General features: G+C 38.6%; 1 protein-coding gene across 4 annotated transcripts in view; it reads left to right on the top strand.

The window, feature by feature from the left end:
* LOC135217863 (ubiquitin carboxyl-terminal hydrolase calypso-like) overlaps positions 1 to 12411 on the top strand; it is a 351282-nt gene that overhangs the window by 270599 nt on the left and 68272 nt on the right. The gene's annotated exons all lie outside the window — the stretch shown is intronic.

Here is a 12411-nt window from a genome sequence, read left to right as displayed (position 1 = left end):
TCACATCTGTTTCCACTGTCGATGGTAGAGCAGATTGCATCACACCTGCAGAGGAAATCAACACAGAATATGCTGATACAGTCATCTCAATGCCCCAAGAGTTCTTCATCTGCACCCTTACTCCCCAAGTTCACCTCTCCACCTCAGCAGCATCCCGTTAGTGGGAAGAGACCCAAATTGCAAGCTAGATCTCGCTGAAATCTTCAATTTCAATCCAGACCCTCCAAGAAGCACTCCTCCTCCAAACTCCCATCATAGAAGTGAATCAGAAGTCCTTCCTGCTCCAGTAGAAGCTAGACTTCTCTCATTCTGGGAGAATGGGATCTCGGGAGCAGATCCATGGACTGTCAGGGTATGAAAGGAGAGTTAATGGATCCGAAATTTGGAGACCCCCCTTTAGTTTCCTCTCCCATCACCTTGACAGCCTGTTCAAGAGGCTCAGGGAGACATTTGTCCCTTTCGAAGGAAGTATCCTCTCTTCTTCTGAAGGAAGCCATACAGGATGTAGAGGGCTTCTACAGTTACCTTTTTGTAGTTCCCATAGCGTTTAGGGGGCTGAAGACTGGTCCTTTAAATACGCACCCTCAGTCACTTTGTAAAGAAGATCAAGTTCAGGATGGAGATGAGCCAGTCAGTCATAGCTTCCATTCATCCAGGTGATTGGATGGTCACACTGGATGTGAAAGATGCATATTTTCATATCCCCATTCATCCAATTTCCAAGAAATACCTCAGGTTCATCTTCCAAAGGAAATTCTACTAGTTTTGGTTCCTCTGCTTCGGCCTCTCCATGGCCCCTCAAGTATTTTTTCAAGTCCCCCACCCTCTCACCAAATGGCTCCATCTAGTCAATATAAACATCAGCCTTTATCTGGACAACTGGCTTCTACGTTCCCCTTCAAAGGAGAAGCGCGCAAAGTACCTTTAAACAAAGCTACTACTATCCAGATCTAGGAATTCTTTTAAATCTTTAGAAATCCCAATTGGTTCCGACACAGTATGACCAGAATCTCATGGTGGGAGTCAATCTGTGTTCACCCCCCTCCAGACTTTCTCCTGTTTTCGGATGCTTCCATCGATGGGTGGGCTGCCCATCTAGAAGATCTCCTTGCCTCGGGCATTTGGAGTGCGGAAGAGAAGCTGCTTCACGTCAACATTTTCGAGTTAAAAGCAGCTTTCTTAGGTCTGCGAGAGTTACGGGAGATGTTAGAGGGTCGTTATGTTGTGCTGATGCCAGACAATACCACGGTGGTCGCCCATGTGAACAAACAATGGAGTCTGGTGTCTCATCAGCTTCATTCAATGACAGTCGAGTTACACTGGTGGGTGATTGACAACTCGGTGGAGTTCTCCACCAGGTACATTCCAGGCAAGAGGAACATGGTGGCCGACAAGTTGAGTTGTCGAAACCAAATCCTAGTATATCTTTGTTTTTTTATTATGTTAAAAATTTTCTCACTTGTGTATTTCATTTTTGTGGGATTAAAGGGACATTTTAGAGATTTGCTGTTAATTGCCATGAATAGTTTTTTTCAGGGTAGCAGAATGTATTAAGTTTTCTTTTATTTTATTATGAGGTATTCATTGGAACTGCATTTATAAGGGATTAATCCATTAAAGGGCATATACGGCACTGACATGTTTCATTTTTTTACGTGAGGTATGTTGGTGCATGCAAAGATTGTGGGTCGGTGCAGGCTAGCAGCTTTGGATCGGAGGGCACCATGAGAGTAGAAAGGGTGTTTATTTTTTCCCATAGAATGCAGGGAACATTCACTTTGGAAATATTTATGTATCAGGGATCGGTAAATTTGTTGCTGTTGTTGGTGATTTGTTTATTTAGGTTGGGTCGAATGGTAAATACTAAGGGTTTCTCTAAAAGAGACAAAATGGAAGGAGACAATAAGGATCAAACTTTGTTGCATAAAGTCACTAATGTTGCAGCGGGCTTCGCCCTTTTCGAAGTATTGATAATGGTGTTCTTTCTCAGTCAGTGCAGATTTTTATTGTAGGAGTTAATAATTTTTTAAATGCCACAGGAATTAAGAGTGATGCAGAGGCATTCACAGAGGCAAAAGCCTTGTTGGATTTTAAAAAAAGGGGACTTCACATCGTTGCCATAGCTTTCCGTATACAAAATGCAGGTCATGGGCCAAACTACAAGCATTTCTGAGGACCGCCTTTTGCACAAAGGAACATGGGGATATGGCGAGAGTCCTGAGAGGTTTCTACAAGATTAGAAAAGAACAGAAAACCATGGTTGAGCATAGTTCTCAGCTTTTTGACACAGCGGGAGAATGGATACAGAAGTTGAAAAATTCCACATGGGTAAATTGTAATAATATCTCCCTTGATAACTTGCGCACTGTTGCATTTTTCACGACTTCTACACGACGTCCCAGATGCCATTGTAGATAGGTTCAGAAGCACATGTCCAAATGCCCCACAATGGATAGAAAATTCTTTTATAGGACTGGTCAAAGGAATTTAACACAAAAAGATTTAAGTTTCCCTTCCTCCCATTTGTGTGCAAAAGTGGATTATAAGAGGGGATCTATGGCTCCAGGGCAACATTTGCATTGTTTCAATTGTAATAAGCAAGGGCACACCAAGAAACTATGCAGAGTTAAATATTGTGGAGCATACAAAAGTTCAGATCACTTTTGGCAGTCTTGCCCATCTCAGAAAACAGAGGGATGCAAGAACCAAACCTCAGGACTCTGGGAGTCCTAATACGAGAGCTTCCCAAGCAGGTCACTCAAAGGGGCCAAGAGATCGGCAAAATTTTTGGAATGCCGAGCAACAAAAAGTACACAGATGACTTGTATGTGCCATTGTAGTCTCATGGGGGATGTCCCAGAGCCAAGGCTATGATAGTACAAGGAACAGTGGGGGATGTGAAGATCCCAATTTTAATTGATACGAGAGCATCAGTTAATTTAATGCACTATGATCTATATCATTCCATGTTCTTGTAATACCCTTTGAAACACTCAACAGAGACAGTGTGTGATGTGCAAGCCCATAGGTTAAATACCTTAGGTTTTATAAGAGTGCGGTTCACACTGGGTGATTTAAATGTTAATAGAACCTTTTGGGTGATAAAAGGGATTGTGCTGGGCCATCCTGTATGAAGGAAAACAGGATATCGGTCCATATAGGTGTTAGTGGCATAACAGTTGGGATACCGGGTGTTTTTATTCCATGTGGGTGTACATGGAACTGAGATAAATAAGGATACTGGGGTTAACAGGGGTAGTATTATGGGTGATAATTCTGGTTATATTGGTGATAATAATGATAATATTGGTGATAATGGTGATAATAATTGTGGTATTGTTAATAACAATGATATTGATAACAATGATGATACTGACACGGACAAGGGGGTTATGGTTGATGGCATGGTGGATACTTATATAAATATGGGTGATATGTGGATGTGGAACATGGGGTGAATAACTAGTCACAGGAGGATGCTGTGTATGATGGCCATAGATACAAAGGTGTTTTATCAGAGGATGTTATTTTAAATCCAGGTACAATGACTATGGTGAAAGTCAGGTTTAGGCAAGTGAAAATGCCCAAAGAGGTGTATATAATTGAGAGCAGTGAAACGTTAAAAGGTGTTATTAGTACAGTATTGGTAAACAAGGTATCAAATACATGTCACATGGGTTGTTGAATTGTAATGATACAGTTAGGAAACATCAAAAGAATACTTATCTGGTAGACCTCCAGGATTGAAGTAGGGATAGTGGTTCAGTGCCTATTGTAGAGGGGAAAACTGAGTTTTCAGAGGTGGAAATGCAAATGAGGAGGAAAATCTTTAGGGATCACTTAACTGATGTAGACTACAAGGAGCATATACGTAGAAGCTGTAAGCAAAGTTTTGGCTAAAATTGGGGATATTGTGGCTTTAAAAGGGGATAAGTTAGGGCTAACTAAGGTGTTAGAACATAAGGTGAATCGAGGAGAGGGGATCAAACCCATCTTTATTCCCGCGTATCATATACCCTTCAAAATCAGGGAACAGGTGGGCAAAGAGGTTAGTAAATGGGAGGAAGAGGGAATTATTAGGCCCGGTGTGTCCCCATACAACTTCCCCTTGTTGGCAGTGCCTAAGAACGACGGTTCAGTTCAAGTATATCTAGATTTCCATAAATTGAATGAAAAGACAATTCCTGACTGTTATCCCGTTGCCTGCATACCAGACCTTTTTGTGGAAATTGGGGGACTTAGGATATATTCTTCAATAGACCTTGTGCAGGGATTTTTGCAGGTTCCTCTTAGTGAAGATAGTCAGGAATTTACTGCATTCTCATTGCCTAGGGGGGCATTTCAAGTTTACGCAGATTCCCTTTGGTTTATTGAGTAGTCCTATGGCTTTTAAAAGGTTAGCAAACACAGTCTTGCGTGGGCTATTAGGCAAGAATGTCTTTGTGTACGTGGATGATACATTAATTACAACAGATTCGATCGAGCATCACATGGAAGTGCTTAGGGGACTTCAGTTAGCAGGCTTGAAAATTAAGTTAGTCAATTGTGACTTCTTAAAGAAGCAGATTGCATATTTAGGTCATGTCATAACTAAAGAGGGAGTTAGAGTAAATGACAATAAAGTCAAAGCAATTGCAGGTTTTCTGTCCCTAAGACAAAGAAACTAGTTAGGCCATTCTTGGGGATGACAGGGTGTTTTAGAAGGTATGTGAAAGTTTTTTCTATTGTGGCAGCTCCTTTAACAGATGTGTTGCTGGAGAATATTCAATTTTCTTGGGGGGAGCCGCAACAGGTATCTTTTCAGAAACTTAAGGATGCATTAATGAATCCTCTGGTCCTGAGATTTCCAGATTTCAGTCAGGATGGTATAGGTGCTTGCCTTATGCAGAAATTTTAAGGGAAATTCCATCCAATAGGTTATTATTATAGCAGGAAATTTAAGACCAAAGGTAGTAATGAAAGGTTAATGGCTACCGTAGACAAGGAAGCCTTTGCTGTATTATCCAGTTTGGTTCATTTCAAGATGTCGTTAATGGGGAACAAAGTAGAAGTTCTTACAGACCACAAGCCATAATTAGATCATTTTAATAAGCCAGATCTGTCACCTATAAGAACCCAATGGTTCCTAACAATTAGAGATTTGATGTAAAGCTCAAATACATAGAGAGCAGACATAATGTTTTAGCAGATGCTCTTACTAGAAGTTTTTTGAGACCGAAAGATTTCAAGTCAGGGTGGTTATTGGTGATTCTATACAGTAGGATATCAGTCTCATAGAGCAAAGGCAAGGTGATGAAATTTTGGCTGACGCAAAAGCGTTCGTTAGAGGTGAATTATAGTCACCCCTCGTATTTGCGTTCTCGAGATTCGTAGATTTGCCCATTCACGGATTTTTCTTTGGACCACGTCTACCAATTATTCATGGAAAAATCACCTATTCGAGGGTTTTTCGGCAATAAAAATTCACTAATTAGTGTATTTTGTCATTTTATGACTAAATACATTTTCAAATATTAATACTGATTAACACTTTCCTTTCTGTATAGTTTGAGCACTGAGCCTACTGGATACCCAAGGTGTCTGGGAGCGCTCGACAGTGTGAAAAAATAATATTTCAAACATTTAGCAAAAATAGAAATTTTATGCCACCAACATTCATTTTGCTGTCCTTTTTTCTAAATGTTTATATTTAATGGTGGAATAGTCAGAATAAGAGTCCCAGCCCTCTAAATATGAAAAAATGTGAGTTATTTAATGAAAAAAAAAAATCTTTACTTATTTTTATATTTTCGTTTGTAACCCAAAAACTATGAAAGTCTGTTGAATTAATTATTTTTTATGAGAAAGCCAACACAATTCTCTAAATATTGACATATAAAACAATTACAAAAGAATAAGTCCAGTTGGTGAAAAAATTGATAGAAAAGAGGGTAGGAAACAGAGCACTCTGCCCTGTGTATGGTGAGAATTATTGCTAGAAAATTTTTTCTTTGAAGAGCCCTATCTCGGTTATTTTTCATAGAAATTACTTTGTAAATATACGAAAATGAAGAGGAAAAGTTGAAGAATAAAGGGAGAGTCAAGAAAAATGGCTTTGGTTATGGCAAAAGTTTCATTTTGATGTTATAAGTTGATCGAACTGAAAAAAAATGTTACCGTTGTCAACATTATTGTTTGTAGCTCAAAAGCTATAACAGTTAGGCGAATGAATTATTTTTTATGAGAAAGCCAACACAATTCTCTAATTATCGACATATAAAACAATGAAAAACGAATAAGTCCAGTAGGTGAAAAAATTGATAGAAAAGAGGGTAAGAAATAGAGCGCTCTGCCCGGTGTATGGTGAGAATTATCGCTAGAAAAACAATTTTTTCGAAGAGCCCTATCTCGGTTATTTTTCATAGAAATTAGGTACTTTGTAAATATACGAAAATGTAGAGGAAAAGTTGAAGAATAAAGGGAGAGTTAAGAAAAATGGCTTTGGTAATGGCAACAGTTTCATTTTGACATTATAAGTTGATTGAAACGAAAAAAAAAATGTTACCGTTGTCAACATTATCGTTTGTAACTCAAATCTTCTTTCTCCCACTCCAGACGAAGCAGTTCCATGGCTTGCTTGGTTGGGGTAAGGTTAATCCTACGAGCCTTCCAAGAAAAGTCATTATCCATTAGCAGCCTCCTTATCTTGGCATCATCTGGAGATTCAAAGCCCTGCCTAAAATCTAAATGTCTCTTATGGGATGCACTAACGCATTTTGCGCTACTTTTACCGTAAAAACTTTGCGAATACATATCGGAAAATTGTTCTCTCGTGATGTCACTATGTAAACAAACACGTGTCTACAGCAGCTCGCACGTGTGGTTACTGAGAGCAAAGTGTGAGTGGGATCAGCTGATTTCATTGTGAGAATTTTACTACACCAGGGATTTGAGCATGTGCATTATAGGAACTACTTGGCTGGCGTATTGATACCCGAGTTACACAGTCCAAGAGCGCCTCAGTGGGGTGGTCGGTATGGTGTTGGCCCTGCCACCTCGTTGGCCGCGAGTTCGATTCTCGGCCATTCCATTGAGGTGTTAGAGATGTGTATTTCTGGTGATAGTAGTTCACTCTCGACGCGGTTCGGAAGTCACGTAAAGCCGTTGGTCCTGTTGCTGAATAACCACTTGTTCCATGCAACCTAAAAGCACCATACAGTACATGGTCCAAGGTATGATCTAGCCTATGGAAATCGCTACTTGTCCGAAAATTTAACAAATTTACCCCTACCACACGAAACGAAAAATTTTGGTAAATTTTACGTAAAGTTACGTCAGTCAGGTAGCGAGAGTGGTAGGGTAATTTTGCATACTATTACATCAATTGGATATGAAAGTGTTAATATTGTATTGGTAAGTTTAACAATATTAAATTATATTTATATAATAAAAATGATAAATCTCTCTCTCTCTCTCTCTCTCTCTCTCTCTCTCTCTCTCTCTCTCTCTCTCTCCTACAGATATGTGTTTTTTGTATGATAAATAAATTATTTTCTAATTTTCAAATATTAATAATAATGTAAACAGCAATCAAAAGAAAATACTATAGTGAATTAGTAAGATTTTAGTTTATTAATTGAAAATTTATGTAAGATTGAAGGAAATCCCAGTCTTGCTGCATCTTTCTTTCTAACTCCAGGTACCAAGCTGAGGTCTGCAGCTGTCAAATATATCAAGTAATGTGACAGGAGGGGGAGTGAGTGCATTGTGTGTTGTCCATGTAATTTCTCTCTCTCTCTCTCTCTCTCTCTCTCTCTCTCTCTCTCTCTCTCTCTCTCTCTCTCTCTCTCTCTCTCTCTCTCTCTCTCTCTCTGTTATTGGTTGTACATACGTATATATTTTTAATGGTAAAATGTCTCAAGATCACTTTGAAATTATATTACATAATAATATAATCTGAAAGATTAATACAGTAATAGGATAGTAATTTAAGGTATATTTGATGTAATTTAAGGTATACCTTTGGTATCTGAACTTTCAAGATAGGCAGTTTATAAGCATTTTTAGAGGTGGTTAACTATTCACGGGGTTGTCTGGTACACATCCCCTACTAATACGGGGGGAACATTGTAGTCAGGAAAGGTTGCCTTTTTCAAGTTTAGAATTAGACAGTAGTCTGTTGGTTAGGAAAATTACATATAAATTAAGAACGAGTGAAAGTAAAGGGGATACGACAGATCATGATTCCGAAAGTCCTGATTCCAGTTCGGTAGCCCACGTAGGGGTGGAAAAGACGTATAATGAGATGCGTAATAAAAATATTTGGAAGAAAATGTGCGCAGATGTGGAACATTTTGCAAAAAAGTGTACAGTGTGCAATGCTTGCAAACCTGCAAAGGTGATGTCTTGCAAATTAAGGTCGTTTCCGATACCAAGTAGACTTTTCCAGAGGGTACACATGAATAATTTGGGGAATTTCTGTGAATCAGGGTACAGCTACTGGTACTTATTGCTGGTAATAGATGAACTGACGAGGGTAGTGGAAATGTTCCCACTAAAGCATAAAACGGCAGAAGTAGCTGTGGCATTCTTCAATGGATTTATGTGTCGTTATGAGGTACCCGAGGTTTCGTTTACTGGTAATGGTAGGGAATTTGTAAATTGGACCTTAGAGTGTCTGGTGGAAGTTACGGGAATACAGAAAGTAACAATTCTTCCATACAGACCGGAAGCTAACGGCTTGTGTGAACAAGCAAATAAGAAGGTCCTGGATGTGCTTAGGAAAACTATAGGTGGCAACGATAGGAACGGGGATGGATATATAGAAGCAGTTAGGCATAACATTAATACTATGGTCAGTGATTCCATTAAAATGTCTCCATTGAAGCATTATTTGGTTGCTAATTGCAAAGCACTTTTGATTTGTTGCCTATACCGTCTCGTGGGAGATACAATTAAGTCATTAACCTCTACGGCAAAAGGTAGACACACTTGTCTCGGTCATCATCTCGAGTCAAAGACACAAGAAATGGTGGAAAGAAGTAATGGGAAACCATTACGTAGATGTTAAAGTTGCTGTTGGGGATAATGTGTTCTTGAAGGTCAATGTGAGAAATCAATTAAATTATTAGTTAGGTCCAAACTAATAATTTATTGACAGAATGAGCGGAAACAGGTTTTTAGTCTGGGATAAGAAGACAGGTCTGTCTAGATTAACACATATATCTGAGATCAAGAAGATGCAAAAATGGTAAATGGGGGAAATTGTGCAGTTATGCATCTTGTATTTTCTCTATGTTGGATGGTGGAATGTGGAAGACAAGAGACCTGTAGAGTTTTATGTTTTTGTTAGTCAGTCGTATTTAACACTATTTTTTTTTTACTATTTTTCTTATGTGCAACTGCTGCGATTCAGCATAAATATCTGGGGTAATTGTTGTACTAATGGAATAATGTGGGTGAAACAATGTGGGAAAATACCGCTGAGTTGAGAGATGATATGGGAGTTTTCTGGGGACTATAAGGGTTGATATTCTTAGGTGTTATATGATGAATATTATGGTGTTACTAGGAGGATAATAAATGGTGTGGCATTATTTTATTTGGTGGTGATGACTTTTGGTAGTAATCTGTCGTTTTATGAGCCAGTGGGTTAGTGTATGTTGGTTCATTGTGGTACTATATGGTTTTTGGTGGTGGCACTGGTTTATTGGGGTTTTGTGGTTGTATAGTTAATGGCGGTTTTCAGTTTTATGAGGTTTATTCGCCATTGTTACTTTGATGCTTTATGGATGGTAATTTGTGGTTAGTGGTTTTTTGAGGTTATATCTAGCTGAGGTGGTTTTCTTTGGTGTTATATATTTTGGTAGTTTTGGAGTGGCTCAATATATTTAGCCTGAGACAGGGTTCTTTATATTGTTGGTGCTGATTAGAGGTTGGCGGGGATTTCCTTCGGAGGATTAATGAGATTTTGTGGTATTAGTGAAGATTTTTTCAGGTTAATGGTGACATCAGGGTTTATGAGGTTAGTTAGACAGGGGAATGTGGCTGTTTGCGAGTGTTTGGGATAAACAGGTAGTTGGTGCTGACGACGTTGAGAGGTGTCATAAATAAGACTATTGTTGATGTTTTCCCTAGAGTTGGGTACTCGGGGTTTTTCTTCTTTCTGGCATTTTAGATGATGACGTTCCACTTTAAGGAATTTAAGGGGTTATGCATGGATTGCTACTGATTTGATTGTGACTAATTTTTGTGTGTGATGCAGACTGTTTGGTAATACATATGGTGAAAGAGTTTGAATTATTTCTTTTATAGAGGAAATCTGTAACTGGGATTAGGTGGTGTTAATGTTTTTTTTTGTTTTTTTTGCATAGGTTTTTTTTATGGATGACATGTTATTTTTATAGGCATTGTAGAATTTATTTTGGGATGTATAACATATAAAAGGGGGGTCGAACATTATATTTACCAGCGATTCGGTGTATTATAAACATTACAGGGATTTTTGGTGTACTTATTAGATAAGGGGTTAATTATTGAGTTGTTAGTTAGTGACATAAGCTTTTTCCAGTGTTTTTAAAAGGGTCAGTAGGTAGAGACCATGTTTATTTTTAATGAGGAATTTCAGTTTTTAGTAATTGATTGTGCGGCTGGGTGTATGCATTAGTTCATGACAAATACATGGGTGAAAGTATGATTTTCTTTCTAAAATACTACATAAACTTACATGACTTGTCAGGGTGTCAGTTAGAACTTTTTCATTCACGAAACACAGATATACGATGACTTAAAAGAGGATTCCCAAGTGGTAAAAGCGGAAACAAAGGATCTACTGTACCAGATGTATGATCACCATGGGCGACGAGGCCACGGATTAATACTACTATTACTACAAGTATCACAAATCTTCGATGGGTCATAAGGAGTTGTCTCTGGGGGCTAAACAGTGATCTATACTTAATGAGGCGGGTGCAGGAAGCATGGGAGTCGTGGAATATTCAAGTTCAGCAACATAGGCAGTTACGGTTCCTCCACTGGAAGACGGTGAAGAGGATGAATTTTCTATTGCAGAACACTACACGAGATCGCCATCGTGTTGGTGATAATGATGGTCGTGATATGCATAGCCGGGGCAGTTAAACTTGGATGTAGTCGATGGAATAGGAAGAAACCAGAGTCGGAAGAAGTTGCCTTGAATCGTGGCAGGATAAATTATGTGAAACTTTGGACTAGTGCCGGAGTAGTATGTCAGGATACACATAAAAAGGTGGTGGCTGAGCCATGTTAACTGCACTTAGAGATAGGGTGCAACGGACTTTGTCGCGAACAGATTGGAATGTGCAACAGAATAGTTGCGAGTGTTGTGGAAAAGCTTCAAGATATCAGGGAATAATTTGGGTGGTTAAACAGCACAGGCTTACATAGTGAAACGTTGTCAGGCCTCAGAGGCGAGAGCGTGAGTGTGCAAGTTGACCTAGCTTCTGATCAAGAGTCGTGATCGTGACGTCAGAAAAATGCAATGTGTCTTCTTGCATGCCAAACGGCGTGTTCATGGGACTTTCTAGAACAATTTAATGCTTGCGTACATACAAACACCAGGGCTCCTTAGAGTGTAATATAATGAGACCGCAGGCAAAAAGTGACTATTCTAGAAAGAAACTGTTCACGTGCGCATGTCAAATGAAAGAGGTCTAGAGGAAAAGCGGAGAAGACCCATCCAGAAAGGTAATAGTGATAAAAAGACATTATTAAACAGTTGAGCATTTTACAGATGCCCCGAGAGAAATGATTTCTGTTTACTATGTACGTAACCATTTTGATTTTATTTCTGCTAATTGTGGTTTCTTTCCACAGATGGATTCAAATGTCACCACATAAAATGAATTCTCTGACTGACACTTTTATCTCTTAGTTTTTGGGAAAATAGAAATAGTGATTGAACTGATAGGTTTTTAATAAAATGGTAGTGTGACAATTTAATTGGGAGTGATTGTATTTCATGTTTTTGGAAATTTCCAGTTCATATCCCTTTTTTCCATGTTAGTTTTTTTAGTGAAATAAAGGCTGTTTTTGTATCCCAGAATTTGGTTTTAGTCTAGATCTAATAACTTGATTTAGCTACAGAGATGCTAGTTCGTGGTGGATGCGCAAGGTAGGTTACATTACTAGATGGTGTTTTTCTTTCCTTTTATTAGACAGGGTCAATTAGACCGTTGTAACATGTATGTAATCTGTTGAAATGCATCTTGCAAATTAAGCATAGCCTAGTGTAATCTTCTGAAAATGCAAATCACACAATACATGATATAAGTGATGAAATCTTGTTTCAGTGACAGAATTTGGAGGATCTCACACACAAGATTAAATGAGCCATGACTATATAAGTTAGTTAAGGTTTATTTGAGCTTTTCAAAATGTTTTTGTTGGAAATGA

This window comes from Macrobrachium nipponense, chromosome 9, assembly GCF_015104395.2.
Source record: "Macrobrachium nipponense isolate FS-2020 chromosome 9, ASM1510439v2, whole genome shotgun sequence".
NCBI classification, from domain to species: Eukaryota; Metazoa; Arthropoda; class Malacostraca; order Decapoda; family Palaemonidae; genus Macrobrachium; species Macrobrachium nipponense.
The sequence above is the reverse complement of the archived record's forward strand: the minus strand, read 5'-3'. Positions and strand labels throughout refer to the sequence as shown.